Source organism: Hemitrygon akajei, chromosome 21 (genome assembly GCF_048418815.1).
Source record: "Hemitrygon akajei chromosome 21, sHemAka1.3, whole genome shotgun sequence".
NCBI lineage: Eukaryota > Metazoa > Chordata > Chondrichthyes > Myliobatiformes > Dasyatidae > Hemitrygon > Hemitrygon akajei.
In genome coordinates this window covers 1523015-1535108 of record NC_133144.1, presented here as the reverse complement: position 1 = coordinate 1535108, position 12094 = coordinate 1523015, and the positions used below count along the sequence as shown (strand labels likewise).

The following is a 12094-nucleotide window of genomic DNA, read 5'->3' as shown; positions in this document are numbered from 1 at the left end:
CCAGTGCTACGTGATAGTGATGGCAAGAATTGGAGGAGATGGCAGTTGAATGCGTGGCTGAGGAGTTGGTGCAGGGGGCAGGGTTTTAGATTTTTGGACCATTGGGATCTCTTCTGGGGAAGGTGGGACCTGTACAGATTGGATGGGTTGCACCTGAACTCAAGGTGGAGCAATATCCTTGCTGGTAGGTTTGCTAGCATGGTTCGGGAGGGTTTAAACTAATTTGCAAGGGGGATGGGACCCAGAGCGATAGAGCAGTGAAAGAAGTGCATGGAGTAAAGCCAGATCTAACATATAGAGAGGCTTTGAGGAAAGAGAAACAGAATAAAGGGTGTAAAGGAAGTAAGGTAGAAGTGCTAAAGTGTGTGTACTTCAATGCAAGAAGCATCAGGAACAAAGGTGATGAACTGAGAGCCTGGATACATACATGGAATTATGATGTAGTAACCATTACAGAGACTTGGCTGGCACCAGGGCAGGAATGGATTCTCAATATTCCTGGATTTCAGTGCTTTAAAAGGGATGGGGGGGGGGGGGGAAGGGGAGGAGGGGTGGCATTACTGGTCAGGGATACGATTACAGCTGCAGAAAGGGTGGGTCATGTAGCAGGATCCTCTTCTGAGTCGGTATGGGTGGAAGTCAGGAACAGGAAGGGAGCAGTTACTCTACTGGGGTTATTCTATAGGCCCCCTGGTAGCAGCAGAGATACCAGCAGAGGAACAGATTGGGAGGCAGATTTTGGAAAGGTGCAAAAATAACAGGGTTGTTATCGTGGGTGACTTTAACCATATAACAATCACAGCAAGGAAACAGGCCATTCCGGCCCTCCTAGTCCGTGCCGAACTCTTAATCTCACCTAGTCCCACCTACCCACACTCAGCCCATAACCCTCCACTCCTTTCCTGTCCATATACCTATCCAATTTTACCTTAAATGACTCAACTGAACTGGCCTCTACTACTTCTACAGGAAGCTCATTCCACACAGCTATCACTCTCTGAGTAAAGAAATACCCCCTCGTGTTTCCCTTAAACTTTTGCCCCCTAACTCTCAAATCATGTCCTCTCGTTTGAATCTCCCCTACTCTCAATGGAAACAGCCTATTCACGTCAACTCTATCTATCCCTCTCAACATTTTAAATACCTCGATCAAATCCCCCCTCAACCTTCTACGCTCCAATGAATAGAGACCTAACTTGTTCAACCTTTCTCTGTAACTTAAGTGCTGAAACCCAGGTAACATCCTAGTAAATCGTCTCTGCACTCTCTCTAATTTATTGATATCTTTCCTATAATTCGGTGACCAGAACTGTACACAATAATCCAAATTTGGCCTTACCAATGCCTTGTACAATTTTAACATTACATCCCAACTTCTGTACTCAATGCTCTGATTTATAAAGGCCAGCGTTCCAAAAGCCTTCTTCACCACCCTATCTACATGAGACTCCACCTTCAGGGAACTATGCACTGTTATTCCTAGATCTCTCTGTTCCACTGCATTCCTCAATGCCCTACCATTTACCCTGTATGTTCTATTTGGATTATTCCTGCCAAAATGTAGAACCTCACACTTCTCAGCATTAAACTCCATCTGCCAACGTTCAGCCCATTCTTCTAACCGGCATAAATCTCCCTGCAAGCTTTGAAAACCCACCTCATTATCCACAACACCTCCTACCTTAGTATCATCAGCATACTTACTAATCCAATTTACCACCCCATCAATATTAACTTCCCTAATATTGATTGGCACTTGATTAGCTCCAAGGGTTTAGATGGGGCAGAGTTTGTTAAGTGTGTTCAGGATGGATTCCTGTCACAGTATGTTGACAGACCAACTAGGGGGAATGCCATACTAGATCTAGTATTAGGTAATGAACTGGTTCAGGTCACAGATCTGTCAGTGGGTGAGCATCTGGGGGACAGTGCTCACCGCTCCCTGACCTTTAGCATTATCATGGAAAAGGATAGAATCAGAGAGGATAGGAACATTTTTAATTGGGGAAGGGCAAATTATGAGGCTCTAAGGCTAGAACTTGCGGGTGTGAATTGGGATGATGTTTTTGCAGGGAAATATACTATGGACATGTGGTTGATGTTTAAGGATCTCTTGCAGGATGTTAGGGATAAATTTGTCCTGGTGAGGAAGATAAAGAATGGTGACGTGAAGTGGAAAATCTAGTGAGGTGGAAGAAAACAGCATACATGAGGTTTAGGAAGCAAGGATCAGATAGGTCTATTGAGGAATATAGGGTAGCAAGAAAGGAGCTTAAGAAGGGGCTGAGAAGAGCAAGAAGGGGGTATGAGAAGGCCTTGGCGAGTAGGGTAAAGGAAAACCCCAAGGCATTCTTCAATTATGTGAAGAACAAAAGGATGACAGGAGTGAAGGTAGGACCGATTAGAGATAAAAGTGGGAAGATGTGCCTGGAGGCTGTGGAAGTGAGCGAGGTCCTCAATGAATACTTCTCTTCAGTATTCACCACTGAGAGGGAACTTGATGACGGTGAGGACAATATGAGTGAGGTTGATGTTCTGGAGCATGTTGATATTAAGGGAGAGGAGGTGTTGGAGTTGTCAAAATACATTTGGACGGATAAGTCCCCGGGGCCTGATGGAATATTCCCCAGGCTGCTCCACGAGGCAAGGGAAGAGATTGCTGAACCTCTGGCTAGGATCTTTGTGCCCTCGTTGTCCACGGGAATGGTACCGGAGGATTGGAGGGAGGTGAATGTTGTCCCCTTGTTCAAAAAAGGTAGTAGGGATAGTCCAAGTAATTATAGACCAGTGAGCCTTACGTCTGTGGTGGGAAAGCTGTTGGAAAAGATTCTTAGAGATAGGATCTATGGGCATTTAGAGAATAATGGTCTGATCAGGGACAGTCAGCATGGTTTTGTGAAGGGCAGATTGTGCCTAACAAGCCTGCTGGAGTTCTTTGAGGAGCTGACCAGGCATATAGATGAGGGTAGTGTAGGGGATGTGATCTACATGGATTTTAGTAAGGCATTTGACAAGGTTCCACATGGTAGGCTTATTCAGAAAGTCAGAAGGCATGGGATCCAGGGAAGTTTGGCCAGGTGGATTCAGAATTGGCTTGCCTGCAGAAGGCAGAGGGTTGTGGAGGGAGTACATTCAGATTGGAGGGTTGTGACTAGTGGTGTCCCACAAGGATCTGCTCTGGGACCTCTACTTCTTGTGATTTTTATTAACAACCTGGATGTGGGATTAGAAGGGTGGGTTGGCAAGTTTGCAGACGACACAAAGGTTGGTGGTGTTGTAGATAATGTAGAGGATTGTCAAAGATTGCAGAGAGACATTGATAGGATGCAGAAGTGGGCTGAGAAGTGGCAGATGGAGTTCAACCCGGAGAAGTGTGAGGTGGTACACTTTGGAAGGACAAACTCCAAGGCAGAGTACAAAGTAATTGGCAGGATACTTGGCAGTGTTGAGGAGCAGAGGGATCTGGGGTACATGTCCACAGATCCCTGAAAGTTGCCTCACAGGTAGATAGGGTAGTTAAGAAAGCTTATGGGGTGTTAACTTTCATAAGTCGAGGGATAGAGTTTAAAAAATGCGATGTAATGATGCAGCTCTATAAAACTCTAGTTAGGCCACATTTGGAGTACTGCGTCCAGTTCTGGTCGCCTCAGTATAGGAAGGATGTGGAAGCATTGGAAAGGGTACAGAGGAGATTTACCAAGATGCTGCCTGGTTTAGAGAGTATGGATTATGATCAGAGATTAAGGGAGCTAGGGCTTTACTCTTTGGAGAGAAGGAGGATGAGAAGAGACATGATAGAGGTGTACAAGATATTAAGAGGAATAGATAGAGTGGACAGCCAGCGCCTCTTCCCCAGGGCACCACTGCTCAGTACAAGAGGACACGGCTTTAAGGTAAGGGGAGGGAAGGTCAAGGGGGATATTAGAGGAAGGTTTTTCACTCAGAGAGTGGTTGGTGTGTGGAATGCACTGCCTGAGTCAGTGGTGGAAGCAGATACACTAGTGAAGTTTAAGAGACTACTAGACAGGTATATGGAGGAATTTAAGGTGGGGGGTTATATGGGAGGCAGGGTTTGAGGGTTGGCACAACATTGTGGGCCGAAGGGCCTGTACTGTGCTGTACTGTTCTATGTTCTATTCTTATCCTTCATTTTAGTTAGAAACACCAACGGATTGTGATCCGTGTAAACCACAAGTGGTCTCTGGGCAGGACAAATATAGACCTTAAAATGTTGTAAAGCCAGAATAAGTGATAGCAACTCCTTTTCAACAGTGGAATAATTTTTCTGGTGCACATTAAATTTCTTTGAGAAATAAGCTACTGGATGTTCAATGTCATCCACACCCTTCTGTAACAGTACTGCCCCAGCAGCTTCATCACTAGCGTCTGTTGCTATAGAGAATGGCTTGGAAAAATCAGGTGCTTTGAGCACAGGATGGTTTTCAGACATTCAAATGCCTTCTGGCAAAGGTCAGTCCAGAAGGTCAATCTTTCACTCTTCCCTAGAGTTTTGTTAGGGGAAGAGCGATATCCGCAAGTTCTTACAAAACTTTCGGTAATACCCCACCATTCCTAAAATCCTTCTTAACGCTTTCTTGCCAGTCGGAACAGGAACCTCAGCAATAGCTTGAACCTTGGCCTGTACAGGAGCCAGTTGGCCCTGGCCTACTACATAGCCCAGATATGTAACTGCGGCATGGCCAAACTCACTTTTAGCGAGGTTCACAGTAAAATTGGCCTTGGACAGCCTTACAAACAGTTTTTCTACGGCTGCAATATGCTCTTCCCACGTGTCATTCCAGACCACTAAATCATCGATATAAACCCCTGTGTTTTCCAAACCTCTAATCACAGAATTGATCATTCTTTGAAATGGCCCTGGAGCATTTTTCATCCTGAAGGGTAAAACATTATATTCATACAACCCTGAAGGTGTGATAAATGCTAAGATTTCTCTGGCCTGTCGGTCAAAGGAACACACCAATATCCTTTTAGCAAGTCAATGTTTGTGAGGTTCTTAGCCTTCCCCACTTTATCAATATAGTCATCCACTCTCGGGATGGGATAAGCATCTGTCTTGGTTATTGCATTGATATTCCTGTAGTCGGTACAGAATCTCATGTATCGTCCGTTTTAGGCACAAGAACGCAGGGCGACGCCCAGTCTGAGGTAGATTGCCTAATGATACCGGTTGCCAGCATGTAGTCAATTTCCTTTTCAACCCCTTTTATTTTCTCGAAGTTCATTCTGTAAGGATGCTGTTTAATGGGCTGGGCTGAATTTATAATGATGTCATGCACTGCAACTGTGCACCGTCTTGGAATGTCAGAAAATAAATCTTTATGCTTGCTAATTAGTTCTTGCAATTGTTCCCTCTGTGCAGGCTCTGTATGACAGACTTTATCAGTGAGGTCTTTCAGAATAGTGGAATTCTCAAGTCTTGTTGATACAATATTCAGTTTGTCAAAATGATCTTGCACCTCATTATCGAATTTCACAGCCCCATTTGTTTTAGTAACAGTACTTATTGGTACCATCTCAGAGTCATAATAAGGCTTCAGCATGTTTACATGTACTAATTGGGTCGCCTTCCTTCTGTCCGGAGTTTCAATAACATTATTCAGCCAATCAATTTCCTTAATTATGCAGTATGGTCCATGAAATTGTGCTTGGAGGGGGTTGGTCTCAAGGGCGAACAGAACCAGCACTTTATTTCCAACCTCGAACATCTGCTCCCTCGCTCTCTTATCAAACCAATGTTTCATTTTAATTTGGGAGTTTTGCAGATTCTTCTTGGCAAGGTCACAAGCCTTGTTAAGTCTTTCCCGGAATTTCAAAACATAATCTAACACACTGACACACACTTTTGGATTAGACCATTGCTCTCTGAGCAAGGTCAAAGGTCCTTTGGGCCTATGGCCGAAAATGAGCTCAAATGGACTAAACCCCATTCACCCTTGAATGGTGTCTATCACGGCAAAAAGTAATAAGTGTATCCCTTCATCCCAGTCCCTGTCATTCTCATAACAGTAGGTTTTAATCATGGTCTTTAAAGTGGAATGAAAGCGCTCCAAAGCCCCTTGAGACTCTGGGTGGTAGGCAGATGACACAATTTGTTTAGCCCCCAGCTGCTGGAATGTTCCTGAAGTAAAATTACTACCCTGGTCCAATTGAATTTCTTTAGGCAGACCTACCAGTGCGAAAAACTTGCTGAGTGCCTTTACCACAGTCTTGGCCTGGATGTTCCTGACAGGCACGGCTTCAGAGAACCTAGATGCAGCACACATAATTGTTAACAAGTACTGATGACCAGCTGCAGTCTTTGGCAATGGGCCTACACAATCCACTATGACCCTGGAAAATGGTTCACCAAACGCAGGTATTGGCCAAAGTGGTGCTTTTGGGATGGCCTGATTAGGTTTTCCCACCATCTGGCACGTATGACACCCTCTACAATAATTGACAATATCTTTCCTCATGTTAGGCCAATAAAATTCTCTCATAATCCTGTGCACTGTTTTCTTTACTCGGAAATGTCCACCTAAAGGCATCTTATGGGCCAGGTTTAAAATTTCAGTCCTGTAAACTTTTAGAACCACTACCTGGTGCACAATAGCCCAATCCTCCACTTGCAGGCACAGTGGCTGGTCTCCACTTCCTCATTAACACCCCATCTTTAAGATAATATCCCACCGACTCATTCTGAATTTTATCCTCAGAGAGAGCTCTCTCTTTTAAAGCCACAATTTCAGGACCTTTATTTTGTTCTTCTATAAATTTCTTCCTCAACAAGGACAAGTCTTTCTCATTCTCCTTACTCTCCTCAGCCTTACTACCCTCTAAGTCCTGTTGGCATAGGGACGGTAGGAAAGTCTTGGATAAATCAACATTAGCATCAACAGCCTTTCTCAACAGCCTTATTGCGCAGGCGGGATACACATCAGCATCTTTGGGCCGGTCCTCAGCAGCAGCAGGTTTGCTCGTCAGCTGAACTGCTGGGTAAACATCCCCACCTGCAAGGTCATTACTGAGCAAGACATCAACATTGTCTAGCGGTAGTTCAGATCGTACCCCTATTGTGACTGGTCTGGATATCAAGTCGCATTTCAAAATTACCTTATGCAAGGGTACGGCCTCAGTCCCCTTTCCAATACCTTTGATAATATTCTCTTCACCAGTCTCTGTCTCAACACCAAATTCCAAATCACTCTTTAATATCTGTGACTGAAAAGCTCCAGTAACCCTCCAGATTCTCACTGGAACTGGAGTTGACCCCTCTTTCACAGACACAAACTCATTTGAAATAAATCTCTCAAGTCCCTCTTGAACTCGGTCAGACCCCTCCTTCTTCAGCGGTGTTTTAACCATCTGAACACAGGCATTTGGGATTTTCTCTTTCTCTTTTCCTTTTTCCCGTGTCCGAATCCAAGTCCAAGTCCAGGCTCCGTGTCCGAGTCCAAGTAAGTCTAGGCTCCGTGTCCGAGTTCAAGCCCTGAATGGTAGTGAGGGAGGAGCCTGGCTTGCTGAGTTCCTCCATTATTTTGTGCCTTACTCAGTGATATGACCGATATTCAATAGTTCTTTCAAAAACAGAAAATGCTGCATGTCCGGGAGGGTTACGGATCAGAGTTTCTCTTTTCACAGATGCTACCTGACATGCTGCGTGTTTCCAGTACTTTATGTTTTTATTGTAGATTTCGGCGTTTGCTGCTTCTCGATTTTCAGGGAACTCATCAAACTGAATGCCTCATTCCAAAGTCCTGGCTGGAAAAGTTAATGATGAAAGCGCTGCAGTTCTCTCAGAAGCCCAGCTGGGGGCGTACTCTGCCAGCAAGGTCCGGGCGGTCCAGAATCTCGCCCTGAAAACTGTCTGCCAGAGTCAAGCCCCTGGGCTTTTCCCATCACTGCTTCCTACTGGCAAATCGTTTCCCACTGCAGGCAAACCCAGTCCCGATGAAGTGTCCCTTTGCTACAACGTACCAACCCGTGTGGTCACTTCTTATGGAGACCTGATGATCAAATCACTGTTTGAATGTTTTTAATAACAAATTTAAAATTTGTAAAACTGTGGCATGAAAAATGAACACTCCCAACGCCGTGTCATTGCATTTGTAAAACTGTGGCATGAAAAATGAACACTCCCAATGCCGTGTCATTGCTTCGCCGCAATGCCGTGACTCGGATTCGAACCGAGGTTGCTGCGGCCACAACGCAGAGTACTAACCACTATACGATCACGGCGAGCTACTTAGGAGCTGCGGATTCTTTCGCGGCTGCGCCACAAGACGCTTCGGCCTGAGTCGTGACGTCATTTTGCAATCTATGCTACGGAAAGTTATCCGCGATAAAACAAACTGCGACTCCCGATATACATATCGCCAGCGGCGCAAACGGATTGCGTAGAATTGGAAACTTCCCATTCGTAGTTGATCCTTAACTCACTCCCCAAAGCTTGTCCTTGTGAGTCCAGGTGACAACTGCAAAAATGCCTCCAAAATAACAGAAAAGGCACCACGTAGACCAGGGGTTGCCCACCTGGCATCCACGAACCCTTTGGGTGATGGTAAGGGTCCATGGCATGAAAAAGATTGGGAACCCCTGAAATTGCAGATGGATTGATCCAGGATAATATTTCCAGCAGATCCAAGGTCTAGAGATATGTGTTTCCCACCCTTAGGGAAATTATAAATTACCAAAAAAATGTAGGGACTTCCGTTGAGGCACGAGGCAAGATGGCAGCACAGCACTGAGCAGTGACTTATAACCCTCCCTTTTCTGCTGGAACACAGCAGGCCAGGCAAAATCCACAGGAAGAAGAACAGTCGACATTTTGGGCCGAGTCCCTTCGTCAGGACTAACTGAAAGAAAAGATAGTAGGAGGTTTGAAAGTGGGAGGGGGAGGGGGAGATCCGAAATGATAGGAGAAGACAGGAGAGGGAGGGATGAAGCTAAGAGCTGGAAAGGTGATTGGCAAAAGGGATACAGAGCTGGAGAAGGGAAAGGATCATGGGACGGGAGGCCTAGGGAGAAAGAAAGTGGGAGAGGAGCACCAGAGGAAGATGGCCGCACCGAGAGCACTAGACACAGTATACCACACTAGCCAACTCACAGGTGAAGTGTCGCCTCACCTGGAAGGACTGTCTGGGGCCCTGAATGGTGGTGAGAGAGGAAGTGTAAGGGCAGATGTGGCACTTGTTCAACTTACAAGGTTAAGTGCCAGGAGGGAGATTGGTGGGAAGGGATGGGGGGGACGAATGGACAAGGGAGTCACGTAGGGAGTGATCCCAGTATGGCCTTCTATATATTGGTGAGACCCGACGCAGACTGGGAGACCGTTTCGCTGAACACCTACGCTCTGTTCACCAGAGAAAGCAGGATCTCCCAGTGGCCACACATTTTAATTCCACGTCCCATTCCCATTTTGGTATGTCCATCCTTTATTGTCAAGATGAAACTACACTCAGGTTGGAGGAATAACATCTTACATTCTGTCTGGATAGCCTCCAACCTGATGGCATGAACATCAATTTCTCTAACTTCTGTTAATGCCCCTCCTCCCATTCTTACCCCATCATTCATTCATTTATTTATCTATCTGTCTATCTATCTATTTATTTATTTATCTCACCCCTCTCCTCTTTTTCTCCCTCTGCCCCTCTCACAATCACTCCTTGCCTGTTCTCCATCTCCCTCTGGTGCTCCCTTCCCCCTTTCTTTCACCCTAGGCCTCCCGTCCCATGATCCTTTCCCTTCTCCAGCTCTGTATCCCTTTTGTATCCAACTTCCCAGCTCCTAGCTTCATCCTTCCCCCTCCTGTCTTCTCCTATCATTTCGGATCTCCCCCTCCCCCTCCCACTTTCAAATCTCTTACTATCTTTTCTTTCAGTTAGTCCTGACAAAGGGTCTCAGCCGGAAACGTGACTGTATTTCTTCCTATAGATGCTGCCTAGCCTGCTGTGTTCCACCAGCATTTTGTGCGTGTTGCTTGAATTTCCAGCATCTGCAGATTTCCTCGTGTTTGCATTTTTAAACCGTCCTTTTTCACATTCTTTAGGGCTCATAGACGGTCTTACTACAAGTTTGAGTTGGAGAAAGATCTAACTAAAGACATGACCTCAAAAAGAGATCCAAATTCAACCAAGAAACAAGATACCAGCAGATGACACCAAGCTAGCGATTCATCCAAGGAAATAGCTATGCTAATTAAGCAAGCAATGGCAATGAAGATGGAATGGCTGCAAGAAACGGTAGCCCACTTGCTAAAGTTGTTGCTGGAAAAGGGTCTCGACTCCATACAGAAGCATATGGCAGAGAATGGCAACATTCTTCGGTCATTAAAGGAGCAAGCAGACATTCATGCTAAAAAGTTTAGCACGGTCTTCAACAAAATAGACAACATTCAGGTTAGTTCAAGCAAGAATGAGAAAGATACTAGCTTCTGTCTCGCGGAGGTGACTAAGATACGGAAGAAGCTAAACGACTTGGAGGATAGATCCAGGAGAAACAATATGCGGCTGGTCAACTTACCAACAGGCGCAGAGGGCGACGATCCGAGAGGCTGCCTCCAGGAGATGCTGCCTAATTGGACTCCAGTACTCAAGAACTCCCACAGCACCCAACTGGAAATCGATAGAGCACATAGGATCTTTTCCAACAACACCTCAAGACCGCAGACCATGGTCTTTAGGCTTCTACCGTACACCGACCGGCAGGCTATCCTGGAGGGCTCGAGGAAAGACAAACCTACTCTCCCTGATGGCACCCAGCTGCAGTTCTTCGCCGACTACAGCCCTGGCATGATGCAGGAATGGCAGGCATACAAGGAGATCCGTGCTAAGCTTCGACAGAAGGGGACTGACTCGTTCCTTATATACCCGGCGATTTTGAGAGTGAATATCAAGGGCATGAAGATGTCGTTTAACTTGGCAGAGGACGCGAAAGAAGCTCTAAAATGCAAACACGAGGAAATCTGCAGATGCTGGAAATTCAAACAACACACACAAAATGCTGGTGGAACACAGCAGGCAGGCAGCATCTATAAGGAGAAGCACTGTCGAAGGGTCTCAGCCCAAAATGTCGACAGTGCTTCTCCTTATAGATGCTGCCTGGCCTGCTGTGTTCCACCAGCATTTTGTGTGTGTTGTTAGAAGCCCTAAAATCATCGGTGCTGGGAGATGTGGAAGAAGACTCTGGGCAAAGACCACATGCCCCTCAGGTGGAGATAGAACTGCAGTAAGAGCTTGGACCAGCCTGTATGCGCAGTCTAACAGTACGGGCAAGTTAACGTCCTAGGCATGAAGTTTTCTGGTTATTCTTTTATTGGAAAGTCATTTGAGGCACTTTTGTATTTAGTTAATGAAGGGGCCAGTTTGTTCCTGAGTATTGCAGGTCAGAGTTTTAAGGCAATGGCTCAGTTCACTTGTTAGTACAAGGATAACATGAACATGTGATATAAGTCTGCCTCAAATATACTTTTTACTTTCTAAGGTGATATTCAACACACCCAAAGGTCATACTTCATCAAGAATGAAGCTGAAAAACAGCAGTTTGTTCTGAATAACTTTAGTTGTACACTAGACAATGGGGTGACCCGTTGGGGCACCCTTTGAGAGAAGGGTAGTGCAGTCTGATGTGACCAGAATGAACATTACATTTTCCTGAATGCTATTGGTATCGCTTTGCCTTGGAAATTGAAGAAGAATACCTCAGTTTATTAAAGAAGTACAACACATAGCAAAGCAAATATAGCTCCTCCTCGTTTAATGATGGACACTTTTGATGGCAGCATTTCTGGTTGATCTGCCACCCTTGTGCCTCTCGATGTCATTCTGGAGACGTGCAGCCCTTTCAACCCCCAGTGCCGCGCATGCCTCTCTTCCTCTGTCTCTTCTTCTCTCATCTTTTTTGTCCTGACTCTGTGATCCTGGAGTCGTGCAGCCCTGGCCTCATCTGATTCTCTCCCTCTCCTTGCCCCTTCCCAACGACGTTTGGCATCATCTCTTGACCATAATGCCCCCTTCTCTTTCCACACGGCATAGTTAGGCTGATCATATTTTTTTTACCCTGATGCTGGATAGAAGATACGAAGCAGTAA

The 12094-nt window shown here is 45.6% G+C and overlaps 1 non-coding gene across 1 annotated transcript; it reads right to left on the bottom strand.

The window, feature by feature from the left end:
• Positions 1–8169: 8169 nt before the first annotated feature.
• Positions 8170–8241, bottom strand: trnah-gug (transfer RNA histidin (anticodon GUG)). The gene has a single exon. It is a non-coding gene; the product is annotated as a tRNA-His (tRNA).
• Between the last annotated feature and the right edge of the window lie 3853 nt (positions 8242–12094).